Genomic DNA, 23,077 nt, shown 5'->3' with positions numbered 1-23,077 from the left:
TTTGTGTTTTCGCCATTTAAAAAAAGAACTTTAGACTTTCAAAATAAGTATGACTTTATAATAATGTTCGTAGAATTAATTTTGAGTCACCAGGACCATATTTTGTACCCAAGAGATCTTTATTGAAAGTTTTCAACATGTACAAGAAGTTGGAAACTTTTGATTTATAAGTATTTCAAATAAAGAGGTAGTTGGACTTACTTGGTGGTCCAGTGGTTAAGACTCCGTACTTTCCAGCCGCATGGCACAGGGAGATTAGCTCGGTGCTTTGTGACCGCCTAGAGGGGTGGGATAGGGAGGGTGGGAGGGAGGGAGATGCAAGAGGGAAGAGATATGGGAACATATGTATATGTATAACTGATTCACTTTGTTTTAAAGCAGAAACTAACACACCATTGTAAAGCAATTATACTCCAATAAAGATGTTAAAAAAAAAAAAAAAAAAAAAGACTCCGTGCAGGGAACACAGGTTCGATCCCTGGTCGGGGAAGTTTGCACGCTGCTCAGTGCGGCTGAAATAAAATGAAAGAGGTAGTTCTTAAGGACTTCTTAATTACCAACCAAGACTAAAGAACTACAGTGACTCCATATATGTCATCTATGATGATGATCATCATCATAAGTAACACATAAAGCTTAGTATGTGCTGAGCACTGTTCCATGCACTTTAGGTAGATGAACTAAACTTACATGAATAGAAAAATAATTGGATCCTCACAAAAACCTGTGGAATTACATACTGTTGTTCCCATACACAAACTGTAACAGGTGCTGATTAATTTGCCGATGTTTTATTAGCTAGAAAGCATCATCAAATTTTGAACACAGTAGTCTAGCACCATGGTTGTACTCTTACCCTTCTACTTGTAAAGAATTAAAAAGTATAAAAGATTCCTCCCCAATTCAGAAAAAAATACTTGCAATATATCAAATAAGGTCATAGTCTTACTGTACAGAGACATTTTACAAACCACTGAGAGGTGAACTCTCACCAGAAAACAATTAAAAGGTGTTTAACATTAAGAATACAAATTAAACCTAGAACTTTTTAAACCTATTATGTTGGTAATGGTCAGTGCCTTTTTTTTTTGAGGTATAATTGACAATATGGGTCAGCGGTTTTGAAGGTACATGTATAGGAAAAACAGGTTAAGGAATAATTTTTATAATGTAACCTCATTTACGGTTTTTTAAAAATCATCTTAAAATTTTTGTGTATTGCACTCATAACTTCTCTATACAGTAAGTATGGAGTTTCATATGTGAGCTATCAAATATTTCATATTATTATAAGGTAGAGCTCATACCATCCATCAGTTCAGTTTTACTCATTTTTGTATAGCAGTATTTATATAATTTATTGAATATTTTCATATGTTGCTCTTTTTAAAATAAAAATGACTGGGAAATGGATATATGAGATATGCTGGAACTGGCAAATCTTTAGCCTCAGTCGGAAGCTCATTGGTTTTGAGCTGTTGACTGCTTAATTACGGAGGACAATAAATTAGAGAAACGTATGAAGTACTTATGAAACGTCAAAAAAGGTATAGTGGTGAAGTTTAAAAATCTATATAAAGATTTAGAATCAGTATCCAAAACGCATCACAGCGAGGGGCTCCGCACTTCCACTGCAGGGGGCCCAGGTTCGACCCCTGGTCGAGCAACTAAGATCCAGTAAGCTGTGCAGCACGCAGCACACAGCACGGCCAAACAAAACAAAGTGCATCACAATGGTATAAACCTAAACCCTGGGGAAAGTTCAGTAGCATGTTAACACTGTTGAGGATAATGCTTGCTACATATTTCTTTATGATGAGATGGGGGGGAAAGGAATTACATTTAAATTTCCTCTTAACATTTTTTAAAATTTTAAGATGAGGTGATAATACACTTTGCAAAGTTAGCCACACTCAAAGGGAAAAATACTAGTGTGATTTAGGATTTTCCTATGTTCTAGCTTTCTGGAAACATCCTTCTCCCACCCTCCCCATTTTTCTAACTTTTCTAAATTTATTTAGGAATTTATATACAAAAGGAAGTGACTTTCTCTCATATGGGCAAATACCTGAAAGGTTATATACTAAGTATTTTTAACTGTCTAAAGATCTATGAATGGCTTCAAGGGTTCTGTGAACTGCTTCACATCCTGTGTAACGCTTTATATGCGTGTATGCAATTTTAATAGAGTGTAATTTACATCAGGTTGAACCTGATGTATGCAAGAAAGATCTCTCTCTGGGTAGACATGACTGTTCTGTCAAATCAAGTTCCAATCCTCCTCTGTCCCTTCTCTCCCTTCTCCCCAGATTCAACCTCAGCTGAATTGCATCCTTTTTGAATAAGAAGCCCATCGTTTCCAGTTTTCATCTGCACTGCCAAGACTGAATGGTTGGATGGAAAACATGTGGTCTTTGGCGAGGTGAAAAGAGGATATGAATGTTGTGGAAGCCATGGAGTGTTTTGGGTCCATGAATAATAGCAATACCGGCAGGAAGATAACTATTGCTGACTGTGGACAACTAAAAAGTTTGAAGGAATTCCCTGGTAGTCCAATGGTTAGGACTCCATGCTTTCAGTGCAAGGGCACAGGTTCAGTCCCAGGTCGGGGAACTAAGATCCTGCAAGCTGCAGGGTGTGGCAAAAAAAAAAAAATGTTTTTGATTCGTGTTTGATCTTAACTACCAGCCGATTTCTTCCATAGCTCAAGAGAGCACCCCTCAACCCCCATCTACTCACAACCTCCTATAACCTTTGTGCTCTTACTGCAGTTCTTTGGGTTCCATGTTTTCCTTATCACAAGTCTAGCTGGATTGCGGAGTTAAGTTTATGATTAATGATATAACAACAACGAAGCCCATTTTGCAAGATCTGGGGGAAAGGAGACCTTCTACATAGAAAAAATCAATCAATATCTTTAGGCTCCTCAACATCAACTCTGAAAACTAGAAAGAAGACAATGGAGGGACTTCCCTGGTGGCACAGTGGTTAAGAATCCGCCTGTCAATGCAGGGAACACAGGTTCGAGCCCTGGTCCGAGAAGATCCCACATGCCGCGGAGCAACTAAGCCCGTGCGCCACAACTACTGAGCCTGCGCTCCAGAGCCCGTGAGCCACAACCACTGAGCCCACGCACCCTAGAGACCATGCTCCGCAACAAGAGAAGCCACTGCAATGAGAAGCCCATGCACAGCAACAAAGAGTAGCCCCTGTTCACTGCAAATAGAGAAAGCCCACATGCAGCAATGAAGACCGAACACAGCCCAAAATAAATTTTTTTTTTTTAAAAAGCCGATGGAGCAGTGCCTTCAGAATTATGAAAAATTTCCAACCTGGGACACTATGTATAGTCAAGTTAACAGTTAAGTGTGGGGATAGAATAAAGACATTTTCAGTCAAGTGAGATCTTGAAAACATTTACTACCTGAGCATCTTAAGGAGCTACTACTGGAGAATGTGCTCTTCTGACCCAACGCAGGGAAAAGGTAAAGGAACTCTTCCAAAGTGATTGGTGAGGGCTTCCCTGGTGGCGCAGTGGTTGAGAGTCCGCCTGCCGTTGCAGGGGACACGGGTTCGTGCCCCGGTCCGGGAGGATCCCACATGCCGCGGAGTGGCTGGGCCCGTGAGCCATGGCCGCTGAGCCTGCGTGTCCGGAGCTCCGCAACGGGAGAGGCCACAACAGTGAGAGGCCCGCCAACCACACACACACACACAAAAGTGATTGGTGAAAGAGGATCCCAGGATTATATCTGTACACTCAATAGAGGGCAGCCAGTTCAGGTTGGAATAGTATGACTCAAGAGACTAACATTTTGAGAGCTCTCATCACAAGAGTGCCCACTACAATTGGCACCATCCTTATACCCTGAGGAGGAGGATGCCCAGGTGAGCTGGCCCACATTTCTGACCTACACTTGGCTTGCTCTCTGTCCTGATGAAGTTCCTGTTCTCCCCTCCTTGACCTGCTGGAAGTGTTCTGCTATATCCTACTTCTGGAGAGCTTAGAAGTAGAAAATTCATAGGAGTTCATCTCCTGAACATATTCCTGCCAAAGGTGCAGCCCCTAGCCTATATTCCAGCTTTGCCAGAAAGCCCAACAATGCTGATGAGTCTTTCGTCTCCCAGGATTCACTTGTAGCCTTGTTGCCTAACTTCCCCAGAAGAGGCTCTTGTAGCTGTTAGGGAAGCTAAAGCCAGACCATGACCCAGAGATTGTTCAGCTTATTTTCTCCCAGGGGCCTTCATCCAACCCATTGAAATATTGCCTTCTGCTCTAGACCGAATATTTGTGCCTTCTGCTAAATTCATATGTTGAAACCTAATCTCCAGTGTGGTGGTATTTGAGGATGGGGCCTTTGGGTAGTGATTAATTAGGTCATGAGGATGGAGCCCTCATGAATGATATTAGTAACCTTATAAAAGCGACCCCAAAGAGCTCCCTCCCACCTTCTGCCGTATGAGGACACAGCGAGAAGACTGCGGTCTATGAACCAGGAAGTAGGCTGTCACCAGACACCAAATCTGCTAATACCTTAATCTTGGATTTCCTGCCTTCAGAACTGTGAGAAATCAATGTTTGTTGTTTAATCCACACAGTCTATGGTATTTCTGTTATAGCAGACCAAATGGACTAAGATACCTTCTCTTTACATAGCTAGGTTATGCTTCTCAGTTTTTATGTTAATTACCTTTCACATTTATTTACATGTAGCTAATTGTGGTAGGCTGAATAATGGCCCCCAAAGATGTCCTAATCCCTGGCACCTATAAGTGTGTTACTTTCCTTGGCAAAAGGAATTTTACAGATGTGATTAAGTGAAGGTTCTTGAAATGGGGAGATTATCCTGGATTATCTGGGTGGCCCAGTGTAATCACAAGCGTCCTTATGGTAGGGAAGTAGGCGATCAGAGAGGAAAGAGAATGCTAAACTGCTGGATTTGAAGATGAAGGAAAGGGACTATGAGCTAAGGAATGTACATAGCTTCTTGAAACTGGAAAAGAAAAGGAAACAAACTGCCCCTAGAATGTTCTTCTCCCAGAGAAACTCAGCCTTATAGATCAGTTTTAGACTTCTAACCTCCAGAATGATAAAACAATAAATTTGTTTTGCTTTAAGCTACTGTTTTCAGTAATTTGCTACAGCAGCAATAGGAAACTAATACAGTAGTAAATAATAAAAATAACTGTTTGGTTAAAATGGTAAAAAAAAAAAAAAAAAGGTTATCATAGGCAATTCAGAAAATGCAGGCAAAAAAGAAGAAAATGAAAATTATTCATAAACCCACCACTCAAAGATAGCCAGTCTATGTATTAGAAGGTACTATTTTAATTTAATGCCAGAAGAGCACATGGTCACAGATAGAAACCCCAAATTTCATTTAATTTCAAAACATAGAATCAAAAATGAATAAGAGGGCTTCCCTGGTGGCGCAGTGGTTGAGAGTCCACCTGCCAATGCAGGGGACGCGGGTTTGTGCCCCGGTCCGGGAAGATCCCACATGCCGCGGAGCGGCTGGGCCCATGAGCCATGGCCTCTGAGCCTGCGCGACCGGAGCCTGTGCTCCGCAACGGGAGGGGCCACAGCAGTGAGAGGCCCGCGTACCGCAAAAAAATAAATAAATAAATGAATAAGATAAACTAATGGGATACCTTGTAAACATTTATGAATGGATGTATATATTTTACCCTATTTTCTACCCTAAGGACTAACATTTATTACATTATATCCTCTTTGTTTCCTCCATCCTTAGAATGTATTTCTGCATATTGGAACTCTGTTTGCAAGTGACAGAAAGCTAACTAAAACGATCTTAAGCATTAGAAGAGTCTTTTATTGGCTCATTTAACTGGTGAGGACAGAGGTGGAGCTGACTGCAGGGTGGTCAGCTAAATGCAGGGATTCTATGTCATTGTAATTGTTTTTCATCTCTTTTTTCTCTCTCTTTTTCTGGCCTTATTCTCTCCTCCTACAGATAGGCTTCCTCTGTACAAGGCAGCTACAGACTTCCATCCCACTTCAGCAATCTCAGAGGAAAGCAAGTGTATCAGTATATATAATTCCAGAGAAGAGTTCCGATTGACCATGTCTGGATTCCATGTTCAGTCCTTGGACTCAGAGGTATGGCCAGGGATTTGGGGTAGTATGATTGGCCAGGCTGTGGTCATATACGTGTGGTCTTGTGGTAGGGTACTATAGTTGACAGTTGATTGGAGTGATAATTCCTCAAAGTAAGATGGGGATGGTGCTTCCACCATCAGGAGATAAAGAAGTTGAGTAAACAAAACCTGTTACACTTTGAATCTTTCCTAGGTTAAAAGATAACCCCTTTGGGGGCTTCCCTGGTGGCGCAGTGGTTGAGAGTCCACCTGCTGATGCAGGGGACACGGGTTCGTGCCCCGGTCCAGGAAGATCCCACATGCTGTGGAGCGGCTGGGCCCATGAGCCATGGCTGCTGAGCCTGCGCGTTTGGAGCCTGTGCTCCGCAACAGGAGAGGCCACAACAGTGACAGGCCCGCGTACCGCAAAAACAACAACAACAAAAAAGATAACCCCTTTGACTTAGCTGCCCACTATGATAAGTTTTCGCCCACCTACTCCCCATGACGTTTTTCTTTTCTTTTTTTTGGCTGTGTTGGGTCTTAGTTGCGGCACGCGGGATCTTCATTGAGGCATGCAGGATCTTTCATTGTGGTGCGTAGGCTTCTCTCTGGTTGTAGTGTGTGGGTTTTCTCTCGTTGTGGCGCGCGGGCTCCAGAGTGCGTGGGTTCCAGAGCCTGTGGGCTCTGTAGTTTGTGGGCTCTCTTGCTGAGGTGCGCAAGCTCAGTAGTTGTGGCGCAGGGGCTTAGTTGACCCACCGCATGTGGGATCTTAGTTCCCCAATCGGGGATCGAACCTGCGTCCCCTGCATTGGAAGGTGGATTCTTTACCACTGGACCACTAGGGAAGTACCAATGTTTTTCTTTATTGAGAAAAATGTAATAGACATATTTATTATATAATCTTATTAGTGGAGAAAAATTTTTTTTTTTTTGGCTGTACCAAGCAGCTTGCTGGATGGTTCCCCCACCAGGGTTTGAACCCGGGACTCTGCAGTGAAAGTGTTGAATCCTAACTACTAGGCCACCAGGGAACTCCCAGCAGTGGAAAATCTGAGATGTTTTTATTGACCTATTATATAGTTTGGGCTGGGAAATAGCCATAAAAGTCAACCACTCGTAACCTTGCTGTAGTGATTTGTTGAGAGATGACAGATAAGAAATTTGTTATTAACAGTAGGTCAGTATCTGAAGTTGTAAATAACTGTCTTTTCAATGTATTATACAAATTCAGGATTACCCCTATAATGTCTATCTGACTTGATTGGTTTCTTATGTCTTTTGAGAGGGAAAGGGGTAAACTCAGCTTACTCTCTCAGTGACTTACTGTAGCCGAGACTACAACTTGTCCTTCTGGTATATGTTATCCCCTCCTATAATAGAAGTTTTAGCTGGGCACGTGGCTGCTCAACTAAAAACTAATTTCCCATCCAATCATGTGCATATGCCACGTGACTAGGTTGTGTTTAGTGAGATAGGAACTGAAGTGACATCTGCAACTTGCAAGTCATGCCCCCCCCCTTTTTTTTTAAGTATAGTTGACTTGCAATCTCATGTTAAGTTTCAGGTGTACAGCACAGTGAGATATATATATATATATATATATATATATATATATACATATATTCTTTTTCAGATTCTTTTCCCATATAAGTTATTACAAAATGTTGAATATAGTTCCCTGTGCTATACAACAGGTCCTTGTTAGTGCAAGTCATGCTCTTAATTTGCACATTTTACCGACCAAGAATCTTACACCTGGACAGTGATGACTTATCTAACTTCATAGCATAAGTTACTGTTAAGCTACATTAGAAGAAAGGGTGGTAAACAAATGAGGAAAAAGGAGAATTCTGTGCTGATATGATGTGAATAATATGCTTAGTACTTATTTTACTTAAATGGTTAAATAGTCTGTGCACAGCAGCAGGAAATTTCCATTTTAATGAGATTTGGATACAACATGTCAATACATATTCATTAAAATGAGATTTTACTGTACAGTAAAAACCATTATCATCAACTGCAATGTTTTGAGTTACCTTCAGTTATACTTTGGTTTTATACTTTGGTTTTCCCAAAGCTGATTTTGCACCATCATTTAAAAAATTAATTTCAAGAGAATGTTAAACCAATTGAAGAGAAAAGAAAGAAGTATGCTAGTAATATTAATTTATATACAGTTTGCTACAGATAAAAATGCTTTTAAAATGGGCATCAGCATTTTGTTACAACCAAATTTTGTTCATGTGAGTATATAATCTCACTCTGTAGAACCTAGAAATAAAATGGATGGTACTCCAAATGTCCCATTATATCTCAGTAAGTGAAAAGAAATACAGTAGGAGAAGGAGGGGTGTTAATACCCTCATATAAAATTTTCTCTCTCTAGATCTTAAAAATTTTTGGTTGAGTGAAAAGCTCAGCTTCACAGAGTTAATGTGATCCCTATCAAACTACCCATGACATTTTTCACAGAACTAGAACAAATAATCCAAAAATTTACATGGAACCAGAAAAGACCCAGAATTACCAGAGCAATCCTGAGGGGGGGGGAAAGAAAGCAAGAGGCATAACTCTCCCAGACTTCAGACAATACTACAAAGCTACAGTAATCAAAACAGTGTGGTATTGGTACAAAAACAGGCATATGGATCAATGGAACAGAATGGATAGCCCAGAAATAAATCCACACACCTACAGTCAATTAATCTTAGACAAAGGAGGCAAGAATATAAAATGGAGAAAAGACAGTCTCTTCAGCAAGTGGTGCTGGGAAAGTTGGGCAGCTGCATGTAAATCAATGAAGTTAGAACACACCCTCACACCATGCACAAAAATAAACTCAAAATGGCTTAAAGACTTAAACATAGGACATTACACCATAAAACTCCTAGAAGAGGACACAGGCAGAACATTCTCATACATAAATCATACCATTGTTTTCTTTTTTTAAAATGTATGTAGTATGTTGTAACATGACCTTATTTTTAAAAAATATTTATTTATTTACTTGGCTGTGCTGGGTCTTAATTGCAGCATACGGGATCTTCATTGCCATGTGTGGGGTCTTCATTGCAGTGTGTGGGATCTTCAGTTGTGGCATGTGGGATCTTTAGTTGCAGCATGAGAACTCTTGGTTGCGGCATGCAAACTCTTAGTTGTGGCATGTGGGATCTAGTTCCCTGACCAGGGATCGAACCCAGGCCCTCTGCATTGGGAGTCTTAGCCATTGGACCACCAGGGAAGTCCCCCAGTGTTTTCTTAAGTCAGTCTCCCAAGGCAATAGGAAAAGAAAAAAAAAAAAATGGGACCTAATCAAACTTAATAGGCTTTTGCATAGCAAAGGAAACAATAAAAAAAAGGAAAAAAAGAAACACGAAAAGACAGCCTGCAGAATGGGAGAAAACGTTTGCAAATGTTGCTATAGACAAGGGCTTAATCTCCAGAATATACAAACAGCTCATACAACTCAACAACAAAAAACCAAACAATCCAATTGAAAAATGGGCAGAAGACCTTAATAGACATTTCTCCAAAGAAGACATACAGATAGCCAGTAGGCATATGAAAAGCTGCTCAACATCACTAATTATTAGAGAATGCAAATCAAAACTACAATGAAGTACCACCTCACACCAGTCAGAATGGCCATCATTAAAAATTCTACAAATAACAAATGCTGGAGAGGGTGTGAAGAAAAGGGAACCCTCCTACACTGTTGGTGGGAATGTAAGTTGGTACAGTCACTATGGAAAACAGTATGGCGGTTCCTCAGAAAACTAAAAATAGGTTTACCGTATGATCCAGCAATCCCACTCCTGGGATATACCTGGACAAAACTATAATTCAAAAAGATACATGCACCCCTATGTTAATGGAAGCACTATTCACAATAGCCAAAACATGGAAACAACCTGAATGTCTATCAACAGATGAGTGGATAAAGAAGATGTGGTACATATATACAATGGAGTACTACTCAGCCATAAAAAAGAATGAAATAATGCCATTTGCAGCAGCATGGATGCAACTAGAGATTATCATATTAAGTGAAGTAAGTCAGAAAGAGAAAGACAAATAGCATATGATATCCCTTATATGTGGAATCTAAAATATGGCATAAATGAACCTATCTACAAAACAGAAACACTCTCACAGACATAGAGAACAGACTTGTGGTTGCCAAGGCAGAGGAGGGAGGGAGAGGGATGGACTGGGAGTTTGGGTTGGTAGATGCAAACTATTACATTTAGAATGGATAAACAACAAGGTCTTAAAGTATAGCACAGGGAACTATATTCAATATCCTGTGATAAACCATAATGGAAAAGAATATGAAAAAAGAATGTCTATATGTGTATAACTGAGTCACTGTACAGCAGAGATTAGCACAACATTGTGAATCAACTATACTTCAATTAAAAAGAGAAAAAAAACCAGCTCAGCTTCATTTGCCCTCAGTCTTCCTTTTATCCTCCATACTATGCAATCAAATTCTTTCAAAGGAAAGAAGTGTGTACAGCTTAGGAAATAACTTTCTTAAATTGAATTCTGTTAATGACCATATATGTTAGGCTTTTGCTTATAGCTGTAATTAAATCTTTATTTATTTATTTATTTGGTTGCGCTCGGTCTTAGTTTCATTACAGCAGGCAGGCTTCTTAGTAGCGGCATATGGCCTCCTTAGTTGTGGCATGCGAACTCTTAGTTGCAGCATGCATGTGGGAGCTAGTTCCCCGACCAGGGATCGAACCCTGGCCTCCTGCATTGGGAGCGTGGAGTCTTAACCACTGAGCCACCAGGGAAGTCCCGCTATAATTAAATCTTAACCACTCACTAAAATTGGTCCTAAGAACACCTATCTAGCCACACGTAAATATTCCTTGCCTTATTTTGTCTTGTACTTTTCACTAAGTTTGAAGGTCTTTCCTTCAATTCACATTCTGTTATCCTCTCTTATACTTTAAGAGAGAAACTGCTTATTTCTTGTAGTATTCTTGTCTGACCATAGAGGGCACAAGGTCATAAAAAGTTAAGTAAATTACCTATGCAGCAATTCGTAATACCTGTCTGCTCTCCATTTCATGGCTTGAGAAAACGGAGATAATTAATTTACTCTGATGTTTCACATATTGAAGGATCCTTCTGTTTTTTTCAGAGGTTAAATTTAATTTCAAGTAGACTTCACTTTCAATGTTAAAACTATGAAGGGCACCCAACTCACTGGATTATCATCTTGTCCTGCTAAACAAATTCATACTTTGTAGATCTGCAGAGAAACAGAGTTCTACTTTATATAGAATGGCAACCACTTTGCCATATTTAATCTCAATTTCTAACAAAAAGTAAACAACAGTGGATATTGAGGCACTCCACTTATTACAGTTCTTTTGCATTATTTTGTTCTAGATAAAAATGCAGTGATTAAAAAAATGCAATGATAGTATTCCAATAGCACAGGAGAAACAGATTAGAAAATTAGAAAACAGAGTAACATAAAACAATGAAAATTGTAGCATAACTAAATAAAATTTCATCATGGGTAATAATACAAGTTCCAAGTATTCTTCTGAGTTCACTGACTTTAATCAATTATCAAAAGGGATTTTAAAGAGGAATGAGATATCTTCATATATCAGAGCCTTCATGTGGCATAAGAGAGTATAATAAAATGAGCACTTTTTAAATGTTAATACCAACTAATCAATTGTAATTGGCATAATTACTACTTTGCTATTTTCTCCTAGTATTCATTATTTCTGAATACATAATTACAGCACAGGATATAATTTATTCTTTGGCAATATGTCAATTGCAGACCCAGCATTTTCAATGGATGTTTCCCTTTACTGAATTTGTATGTATTATAAAGTGTGCAATGTAAGCCTATTTACTTCAGGGTTAAAAACTTGATAATTTCAGTGAGCACTGAGTGTTACTTATTTCTAAACTACATCTATTAATCTTGTTGAGAAAAGGACATTTTGAAAAATAAGGCATCATAAGGACAAAAAAGTGGCCGTAGCCCATCAGCAATATAGATAGCCAATCTCTCCATCCCTTTTCCATACCACTTCCTTCCCTCAAAAGCTGTCAGACCTGGAATTCCCTGGTGGTCCAGTGGTTAGGAATCTGTTCTTTCTCTGCTGTGGGCCCAGGGTTCAATCCCTGTTTGCGGAACTAAGATCCCACAAGCTGTGCGGGGTGGCCAAAAAAAAAAAAAAAAAAAAAAGCTGCCAGACCAGTCATTGTCTTAGCAAGATATTTTTCACAGGCACTTCGATGCTGTGGACACTTTGAGGCAACCATTGTAACAATGGTAACCACTTTACCACCAATTTTAGGATGGTAATATTTTGTTACCCATTTTTATTCCAAGTTTTAAATTTCTGAACTTTGTTCAAGGTGTTTTCAAGACAGTAATGTGCTTAGCTGAGAGCCATCTGGTAGTATAATTGTTGGTGATTTTTTTTTAAGTAGTGCTAAGTGCAAAATATATAAAAGTAAGATATTTTGGACAACTGCAAAAAAAAAAAAAAAAAATCAGGCGGTGTCATGATTCTTCGTGACCTGAAACAGCACTGTAAAATCTTCAGCTATGGACCACCTCTGCAAAACACCTGAGACTTGCAAGTATATTACTATACAAGACACCCAGCAATGTGCTCCATTAGCCTGCCAAGCCACGGTTACCACCAACTCAGTATTTCCTTTTGATTGGTATTCATTATTTATGCTTAGCTGTTTGTAGCTGTACTCTCTTCATAAACTGAAGTGACGTATATTGCCAAAAAAGTTATGTGATCTTAGATATTACAGGTTTTATAAAAGGTTGATCTTGGTGTTCTAAACTACAAGTGTCAACATTATTGAGGAAAACTGCTCAAACCAAAATTTGAGTTCACAGATTTTCTTCAGTTAAATTGTTAAGTAGAATAGATGAAGAGTTGAGTGAAAATATTATTGTCTTGGGTGTTGCAATCTGGTTCACTAGGAAAAAGAATCCGAGGCGGAAATTAGCATGCAAAAAGTTTCTTAGGGAGGGAAGTGTTCTTGGGATCAACACCTGTGGAGGAGGGAAAGAAGAAGGAGTGGGCTGGAGGGGAAGCTAAACTGTGATACAGTTGCAAGAAAGGCCTGGATCAGTCCCTACTGGGAACTCTGGAACTGTGATGACACTTCAGCTTTTCTGAACTGGGATGCTTGGCTGGGCCTTTGTAAATACTGTTGAGGGTAGGCTGCTCCTGGTGAGGTAGCATGACATTGGACAAGGTGGCTGTCTTCAGCCCAAGGCAAGTTCCAGAGAAGGACTTAGCTGAGAGTTGCCAGCTGTCTACTCTCCCAGAAGCTAGAGTGCCTCAGACCTGAGGAGGGTGATTTAGGCAGCACACCGCAGCATCCACAACACTGAAACTGGCAGTGCGATAAAGTATAATATAACGGTAAACATTTTGTGGGGTAAAATTAGCTGAGATCAATCAAATTACCTATGTCCTGTACTTTAAATATATCCCAACCCTGACCAAGAATCTATAATAGCTCTCTGCTCACTCCAGGTCAACTCTAAACCCCATTCTCTGGTTTGTAAGAACCACCATAATCTGACCTTGCGCTACCTAGTAAAACCTTACTTCCCATGAATTCCCAACTGAGATCTTCAAGTTCAGTCAAGCAAGCGGACTCACATCTTTATGTCTCTCCATGCTTCTCCTCTTCTCTATCTAAATCCAGCCCAAATCCACTCTCTTTTTCCATTAAACTTTTATGTACATACTCTCTTACTCTCATCTCTGAATTTGCATCCCACAGGCTATGCCACAAAATTCACCCCTTAATTATAAATAAATGATCTTCATCTCCAGTGTTGTTTTAGTTTGTGGTGGGGAGGGGGAGGAGGCCAGGGTCCCCAGTAGATTGAAAGCTCCTCCAGAGCACGGTTTGTGCCTTGCATCTTCTCATACCATCCTTGTGTTAGTGGGCATATGATAGACACTGAATAGATTCAGAGGTTTAGAGACAAAAGAGACTTCAGGGACCACTTAGTCCAACTTAATTTTACACATGACTTAACAGAGGCTCAGAAAGATTAAGTTGTAATCCTTCTCTGAACTCCCACACTACTTTGTTTGTACCTCTTTTATGGTATTTGTTGCTTTCTATTTTTTGTTAATTATCTTCCTACCAGTTTTACAGGTTTTTATGTGTTATTTTTAGAGGCTACTTCTCTTCTTCTGCTCATTGCTTACATGCTGGTATTCCCTAAAGCTCTGTTCGGTTGTTTCACCTGGGGTTTCTAGTGGATGACTCAATAATCTGTATCTTTAGCCTGACTCTCTCCCCAGCAGGTTTTTTTTCTTTGGCCATGCCACGCAGCTTGTGGGATCTTAGTTCCCCGACCAAGGATTGAACCCAGGCCCCAGCAGTGAAAGCGCTGAGTCCTAACCACTGGACCACCAGGGAATTCCCTCTCCCCAGCAGTCTTTAGACAACTCCACCTAGATATTTTACAAGGAAGGTGTTGATACCTCTCTAATCCTTATATCCAACTCACCATCCAATCCTATTCATTTACTTTGGGCATGTCATACTAATTCTGATCTCTTCTGTATTCACTGCCACTTGTCATGAATTCAGGTCCTCCTTATCTCTGAATGATAGGAATAGCTTCTTCCCTGTTCTCCTTGTAACCATCTTTTCCTACTACTCACCTTCAAAGCTGCTACCAAAGTAATCTTCCTCCCAAAATTAAACTAATAAGTCATTACTTTCTTTAAAATTCTTTATTGGCTCTTTGTTACCTATAATTAAAAGCTAAACTTTTTACCATGGCATACAAAGCTTTTCAGAGAGAGGCAGATAGTGAGCCTAGTGGTTAAGTCAGAGTTCCAGGAGTAAATTTTGATTGTCACCTATAACTATGTGACCTCAGGCAAGTTTATTTATTCCTTGTGTCTGTTTCCCATGTGAAAAATACGCACAATTGAACCTGTCTGAGAGAGTTGTTGTAAGGAATATGTGAATTAACACACGTAAAGTGTATAGAATGCATAGAACACTACATGGCACATATTAGGTTCTGCTACAGTTTCGAAATTTAAGACAAGTTATATTTTATGGCTCACCTGCCAATTCATTATCTGAAGGCAATTCTTAAACTGTAGTGAAATTTTCATAATTCTCCAAACCTATCATGACATACCCTTTCATTATTTTGTCCCTTTTCATATGCTTTGTCCTCTCCTTAGAATACCTTCCCCAATTTGCTGCTGATGAATTTATGTTCATCCTCCAAGGAGCAGGTAAGGGTCATGGCCTCCTGGCAGCCTTCCCTGATACCCTTCTCCATGTGACAGTTATGTTCTTCTGTATCTGTTCTCTAAGTTGTAGACATACTTTTATATTTACTTACCACACATTATGTTAGAACTACTTGTTTACTTGTCAGTCCTCCCAGCCAGGATATGAGCTCCTAGAGGCCATGTCTTTTTTTTTTTTGGCCATGCCACGAGGCTTGCAGGATCTCAGTTCCCTGACCAGGGATTGAACCCAGCCACAGCAGTGAAAACCTGGAATCCTAATCACTAGGTCACCAGGGAACTCCCAACCATGTCTTTTTGTTTCCCTGATGCCTAGTAGAGCATCTAATGCATATTGGACATTCAAGAGTTATTTATTAAAATGAAATATATTTTAATGAAATAAAATTTTTAAATGTTTTTGGCTAGGAAGACTAAAATAGATTATAAATATACCAGTTCTTCACAAAATCAATCTGTAATTTCAATGTAGCTCCAAACCCAGATACTAATTGGTTTGTGTTTATTTGCTTATTTGGTTAGAATTTCATGAAATGACAAGTTTATCTAGAAGAATAAATGTTTGAGAAGAGCCAGGTATCATCTGACAAAGATGAATAACAGGTGGCTAGCCATACCAAATAACCAGATAATAAATCCTATTATAAAGCTATAGTAATTTAGGCATATTGGTACTGATGCAGAAAGGCACCTAAATTGGATCAAAGGAAAATACTGAAAGTAGAAAAAATAGACTGAAATGCACGTGAAATTTAGTATGCATTAACATATTTTTTTCAAATCAGTGGGGAAAGATAGGTTACTCAAAATTTTAAGGCCATTTTGAAAAAATATATATACATATCAAATTTCTTCTTTATTCTTTGTATAACCATAAATTCTAGATAAATTAAAAATTATAATGTAAAGAATAAAAGCACTAGAAGAAAGCATAGGTGATTTTTAAGAAATTATTGAAGTATAATTGACCTACAACACTATGTTAGTTCCAGCTGCACAACATAGTGTTTTGATATTTCTATACTTTACAAAATGATCACCACTATGGGTGAATTATTTTAACTTCTTGGAGTGATGAATGCTTTGTTAAAAGGCACATCTAAAAACCCAGAAGCCATAAAGGTAAATAGTAATAAATCAAACTACTTAAAAACTTGGGGTGTTACAAACCAAAGTTACACTTATACTAGCTTTTAGGCAAATAATTGTTTTTTTTTTTAAATGTCTCTTAAGGGACTTTGCTGGTGGCACAGTGGTTTAGAATCCACCTACCAGTGCAGGGGACACAGGTTCAAGCCCTGGTCCAGGAAGATCCCATATGCCATGGAGCAACTAAGCCTGTCCGCCACAACTACTGAGCCTGTGCTCTAGAGCCCACAAGCCACAGCTACTGAGCCATGTGCCACAACTACTGAAGCCCATGCACTAGAGCCATGCTCCACAACAAGAGAAGCCACCACAATGAGAAGCCTGCACGCCGCAACAAAGAGTAGCCCCTGCTCGCTGCAACTAGAGAAAGCACGCACACAGCAATGAAGACCCAATGCAGCCAAAAATAAATAAATATTTTTTTAAAAAGTCTCAAATCAGGGCTTCCCTGGTGGCGCAGTGGTTGAGAGTCCACCTGCCAATGCAGGGAACACAGGTTCGTGCCCGGGTCCGGGAAGATCCCACATGCTGCAGAGTGGCTGGGCCCGTGAACCGTGGCCGCTGAGCCTGCGCGTCCGGAGCCTGTGCTCTGCAAGAGGAGAGGCCATAACAGTGAGAGGCCCGTGTACAGCAAAAAAAAAAAGTCTCAAATCATGTAGAAAACAAAAGGTGAAGTTACAAACCAAAGTTACGATGATAACTAGCTTTTATAATGCTCATGTTTTTACTTTTACTGAGAACATTTTTTCTCATACAGCTTCAAATTACTATCTACTGTCCATTCATTTCAACCTGCGGGACCCCCTCTGGCATTTCTTATAGTAGGTCTAGTGATAACAAACTCCCTCAGTATTTTCTGTTTGTTTGTTAAATCTGGAAGTGTTTTAACTTCTCCCTCACATTTGAAGGACAGTTTTGCCAGGTATGGGATTCTTGGTTTACCGTTGTTTTCTTTTGGCACTTTGAAAATATTGGTCCATTGCCTTCTGATCTCCAAAGTTTCTGATGAGAAATCTGCTAATAGTCTTATTGAGGACCCTTTGGGACAAGTCACTTCTTTTTGCTGCTTTCAACCTTCATTCTTTGTCTTTATCTTTTGACGGTTTGATTATAATAGTACTTTGCTGTGGGTGTCTTTGAGTTCATTGTACTTGGATTCATTGAGCTTTTTGGATGTTTATATTTATGTATTTCAAATTTGAGAAGTTGGGGGCCATTATTTCTTCCAATAATATCTCTGCCTTCTTTTCTCTGTTCTTGGATTCCCACAGTGTTTATATTGGTCCATTTGATGTTGTCACCTAGGTCCCTTAGATTCTGTTCAGTTTTCTTCTTTTTCTTTCTATTCCTCAGCCATCATAATTTCCATTATCCTATCTTCAAATTCATTGATTCTTTCCTCTGCCTGGTCAAATCTGCTATTGAATTCCTCTAGTGAATGTTTCATTTAATTTATTGTAACTTTTGGCTTCAGAATTTCTTTTTGGTTTCATTTTATACTTTTTATCTCCTTAGACATCTTTCAGACAGTTATTTTAAGGTCTTTGTCTAATAGGTCTGCCATTTTGTCCTTCTCAGGGACACTTTCTGTTGATTTATTTCTTTCCTTTCAGTGGGCCATACTTTACTCTTTCTTTATATGTTTTGTGATTTTTTGTTGAAAACTGAACTTTTGAAACTAGTAATACAGGAACTCTAGAAATCAGATTCTCCTTCTTCCCCAGGGTTTGCTGTTTTTTTGCTTTTGTTTTTATTTTTATTTTTGATTATTTTAGATATCTCTGTGCTAGGAATAAACCTGAAGTGTAAACTTAGGGTCTTCTCAAGTCTTTTCTGAGCCTGCACCTTCCCCTCGGCATGCACAATGACTTTGTATATGTGGCTGCTTTGGAATATCCTAGTCCTTAAATGTCCTTAAATGTCTTAGTCTGGCTCCCAAAAGTGAAACAAGAGAAAAATAAAGAGTAAGGAAAAAAGGCATCAGTCCTTTAAATACCTTGGAAGTCATTTCAGGCAGAGCTGGAGAGGCTTGTAACAATGTGGGGCAGGGAATAACAATTGCTGCCCATATCTGTGTCTGAACTTCCACGATCAGAAGCAGCAATCATCAGTCAGAACACAGATCCCCAGTATTTAGAGGACAAGATTCTTATTGCCTGCCTTGGCTCCCACAAGCTCCACACATTGCTCCTGAAACACCTGCACAGCTTCCTACTATGGGACTGGGATATAGGGGATAACTAGCTGTTACTGAGCTAAGAGCTTAAATTGACCAAAATTAACCACAATTTACTGTCCAAGCCTTCCCCTGGAAGTTGTGAGACTTCCTATAGATGCCAGAGTTCCAAAATAGCTCTGCCAGACAGATTTTGCCCGTGCAATTGTTGTGTAGGTAGGGAGACAGATTTCTGGTGCTTTGTATTTCACTATCTTCCCAGAATCCTCCTTCCAATACATCACTTTTTATTCTATTAAATTTGTCAATATAGGGAATTCCCTGGCAGTCCATTGGTTAGGAGTCTGCACTTTCACTGCTGAGTGCCCAGGTTCAATCCCTGGTTGGGGAACTAAGATCCCACAAGCCGTGTGGTGTAGTCAAAAAAAATAATTGGTCAATATAAAAATAATTGATAATACTCAGTGTTGCAGATGATTTGGGGGAAAAGGAACTTTCATAATGTTGAGGGCAAGGTTGGAACAGAACATATTATAAATTGTTATAGCCTATTTTTTTTTTTTTTTGTCTGCGTTGGGTCTTCGTTGCTGCTTGTGGGCTTGATCTGGTTGCGGTGAGCAGGGGCTACTCTTCGATGTGATGCACAGCCTGCTTATTGCGGTGGCTTCTCTTGTTGCAGAGCACAGGCTCTAGGCACCAGGGCTTCAGTAGTTGTGGCACGTGGGCTCAGTAGTTGTGGCTTGAGGGCTCTAGAGCAGGCTTAGTTAGTAGTGGTGGCACATGGGCTTAGTTGCTCCAAGGCATGTGGGATCTTCTTGGACCAGGGCTTGAACCCATGTCCCCTGCACTGGCAGGTGGATTCTTAACCACTGCACCACCAGGGAAGTCCCATTATAGCTGTTTAAGAAGGAAATTTGATAATAGCTATAATTTTTTTCTGAATGTATATACTCTTTGATCCAAGAATGAACTCTACAGTTTTATTTGCAAAAGGACCCCAAAATACATGTAGAATAGTATTCACAGAAGTATTGTTTGTAGTAGTGAAAAACTATCCTAAGTGTGTGTTAATGGAGAACGAATTAGGTAATTATGGAACAACCATACTATTAAATATATTACAACTCTTAAAAATAATGAACACACAAAACTGGACATCTTTTTTTTTTGGCCATGCCTCATGGCTTTCGGGATCTTAGTTCCCTGACTAGGGATTGAATCCAGGCCCTCGGCAGTGAAAGCACAGAGTCCTAACCACTGGATCACCAGGGAATTCCCAAAACTTGACTCTTTTGAAGAATACTGGACAGTTATTTTATAGGCTATCCCACAATTGGGACAATTATCCCACAATTATCTGATGTTTTCCTGTAATTATTGAGGTTCTACATTATTGGGAAGGCTACTACAAGGTGATGTACCCTTCTTAGTGCATTATATCAGGGGTACAGCATGATGTTTTTATATTACTGGTGATATTAACCTTGATCACTTGGTATCTGCCAGGATTCTCCACTATAAAGTATTTGTTTTATAAGAGGATAAAAACCTTAGTGATGAACCAAAAATGGGAATCACTTATGAATATATTGGAGAATACCTATATGTAATGTGAACATAAAATTATAACTTAGATGTAGTATAATTGTATGCTGTGGCTTTTATGAGCTGGTTCTTTCAGAACCTAGACACTAACATTATAAAAACATGGGTCTAGGGCTTCCCTGGTGGTGCAGTGGTTGAGAGTCCGCCTGCCAATGCCTTGGACGTGGGTTCGAGCCCTGGTCTGGGAGGATCCCACATGCCACGGAGCAGCTGGGCCCATGCCCCACAGCTGCTGGGCCTGTGCTCTGGAGCCCGCAATCTGCAACTACTGAGCCTATGTGCTACAGTTACTGAAGCCCACACGCCTAGAGCCCATGCTCCACAACGGGAGAGGCCACTGCAATGAGAAGCCCATGCATCTCAGCAAAGAGTGACCCCCGCTTGCCACAACTAGAGAAAGTCCGTGCAGCACTGAAGACCCAATGCAGCCAAAAATAAATAAATAAAATAAATAAATTTATTTTTTTAAAAAAGGTTGTGCCCTGCCCCCTTCCCTCCTGTCTCAAAACCACACCACAGATGGGACTCGAACCCACAATCTTCCCACTGAAACTGCACAGTTAAGTCTCAGGACTTACTGAAGTTCAAGTCCTTTATAAAAAATATATATATGCACAGTTTTAAAGGATGGTAATGATTCTTTTATCCTTGTGGTGGGTTGTATTTTCTGAATTCTTAAAGAGCCTTTCAAAATTTGGATTATCCGGTAATCACACAATAAATGATTAACATATGTTAATAATAATTATATATTATTTATCCAAACATTATGAATAAATTATATTTCAAAAGAAAGGTGTTTGGGATGAAATACAAGTAAAGACACTAGTGTCCCCCCAAAAAAGACTTTAAAGAGATACTTCCCTGGTGGCGCAGTGGCTAAGAATCTGCCTGCCAATGCAGGGGACACAGGTTTGAGCCCTGGTCCAGGAAGATCCCACATGCCACGGAGCAACTAAGCCTGGGCGCCGCAGCTACTGAGCCTATGCTCTAGAGCCTGCGAGCCGCAACTACTGAGCCCATGTGCCACAACTACTGAAGCCTGCATGCTTAGAGCCTGTGCTCCGCAACAAGAGAAGCCATTGCAATGAAAAAGGTCCGCGTGCTGCAACGAAGAGTAGCCTCCGCTCGCCGCAACTAGAGAAAGCCCGCACACAGCAATGAAGACCCAATGCAGCCAAAAATAAATAAATAAAATAAATACATTTATTTTTTAAAAATGAAAAAAAAAAAAGACTTTAAAGAAAATTCAGGCAAAACCTCAGGCTGGTATTTGGGGGATTTTAGCATTCTTTTGTGTGTATTGTTTAGTTTTCCTTTGGAGGAAGGTTGAAATTTCTTTTTCTTCTCAGAGAGTTAGTGGTCAAATCAGGCTGTCAAGGAGGATCATGTGATCATGTCAAAGGATCACACACTTTGGGAGCCAAACCTAGGGTGCCTACATTTTCTAAAACTGTCTATATTAAAACTCATCAAATAGTCCACTTTAAATATGTGCATTTATTGCATGTGAATTATACCTCTTTTTTTTTTTTTTCATGCTGCTACCTATCAAAGGTCTAGAAAAATAGAGTTAACAGGGGCAGGATTACTTTTGACCAGGGTGATAATACTGCTTAAAGAAAGCCCTTGGCCTCTGTCTTTGTTCTTGGCATAACCTTTGTCCAGTCATTTCAGTGGCTATCAGAACTACTAGAACTAATGATCATTAAGCAAATTCAAGTGAAAAGTGAATTTATCCAAATTTCAAGGAAGAATTATTTGGTGAGCCAGGTAGAATGATAAAATCATTTACAAGGAAAGGAAAACAAATTGGCGTAGACTTCCCAAAACAGCAAAATTGAATGCCAGAAAACACAAAGGCAATATGTACAATATACTCAAGTAAAGAAAGCCAGAGATTATTTTTTATTCAGCCAAACTGTTCTTCACACATAAAGGTTACAGATTAACAGTTTTTTTGTTTATTTGTTTGTTTTTTTTTTTTTTTTGCAGTATGCAGTATGCAGGCCTCTCACTGTTGTGGCCTCTCCCGTTGCGGAGCACAGGCTCTGGATGCGCAGGCTCAGCGGCCATGGCTTACGGGCCCAGCCGCTCCTGCATTGGCAGGCGGACTCTCAACCACTGTGCCACCAGGGAAGCCCCTCTTGCTGATTTTTAAGATACCTTTAAATAGTTAGGTTATAAACCTCTTGTGTTGTAACTATATATGTCTTGTCTTTTTACTCTTTTTATGGTGTTTTTGGACGAACAAAATTCTTATATTTCATGTAGACCAATTTATAATATTTTTCCTTTAAAATTTATAGTTTTAAAAACTATATTAAGGTATCTTTCTCTTTCCTGAGGTCATAAAGATATTATATTCTTCTATATTATCTCCTAAAAGTTTTATAGTTTTGTTTTTCATGGTAGATCTGTAACTCTTGTGGGGTTGATTTTTGTGAATGACACTAGTTACTTTAAAAGGTGAGAGTAAGGATCTGGTCTGAAAACAAGGAAAATTTTTGAAAGTCTACATACAGAGCCGTTAGCCCCACCAGGCCCGTTCTTCACCTGGGTGTAGCTACAACAACTTCTCCAGACAGATGACAAGGGAAAGTCTTCAGAATTAGGCACACCAAACACACTAGAGGGCAGGGGTTTGCCTTGGGGCTAAAAATGGAGGGAATAAGTGAAAGTTTGGTCCCTTTTCCAGCTCTGGCCCCTGAACTCAGGCAGCCAGGCATAT

General features: G+C 39.7%; 1 long non-coding RNA gene across 2 annotated transcripts; it reads left to right on the top strand.

The window, feature by feature from the left end:
- The first annotated feature begins 2,315 nt into the window (after positions 1 to 2,315).
- On the top strand, positions 2,316 to 22,406 carry LOC136794844 (uncharacterized). Of its 2 annotated transcripts, none has more exons than XR_010842187.1 (3): positions 2,316 to 3,485; positions 5,973 to 6,118; positions 22,342 to 22,406. It is a non-coding gene; the product is annotated as an uncharacterized lncRNA (long non-coding RNA). The 2 variants fall into 2 exon arrangements; XR_010842184.1 differs by lacking the exon at positions 2,316 to 3,485 and adding an exon at positions 3,609 to 3,885.
- Positions 22,407 to 23,077: the final 671 nt, after the last annotated feature.

Source organism: Kogia breviceps, chromosome 1, assembly GCF_026419965.1.
Source record: "Kogia breviceps isolate mKogBre1 chromosome 1, mKogBre1 haplotype 1, whole genome shotgun sequence".
In the NCBI taxonomy this organism is placed as follows: Eukaryota; Metazoa; Chordata; class Mammalia; order Artiodactyla; family Physeteridae; genus Kogia; species Kogia breviceps.
Note: the sequence above shows the minus strand (reverse complement) of the source record. Positions and strands in the feature narration are given on the sequence as shown.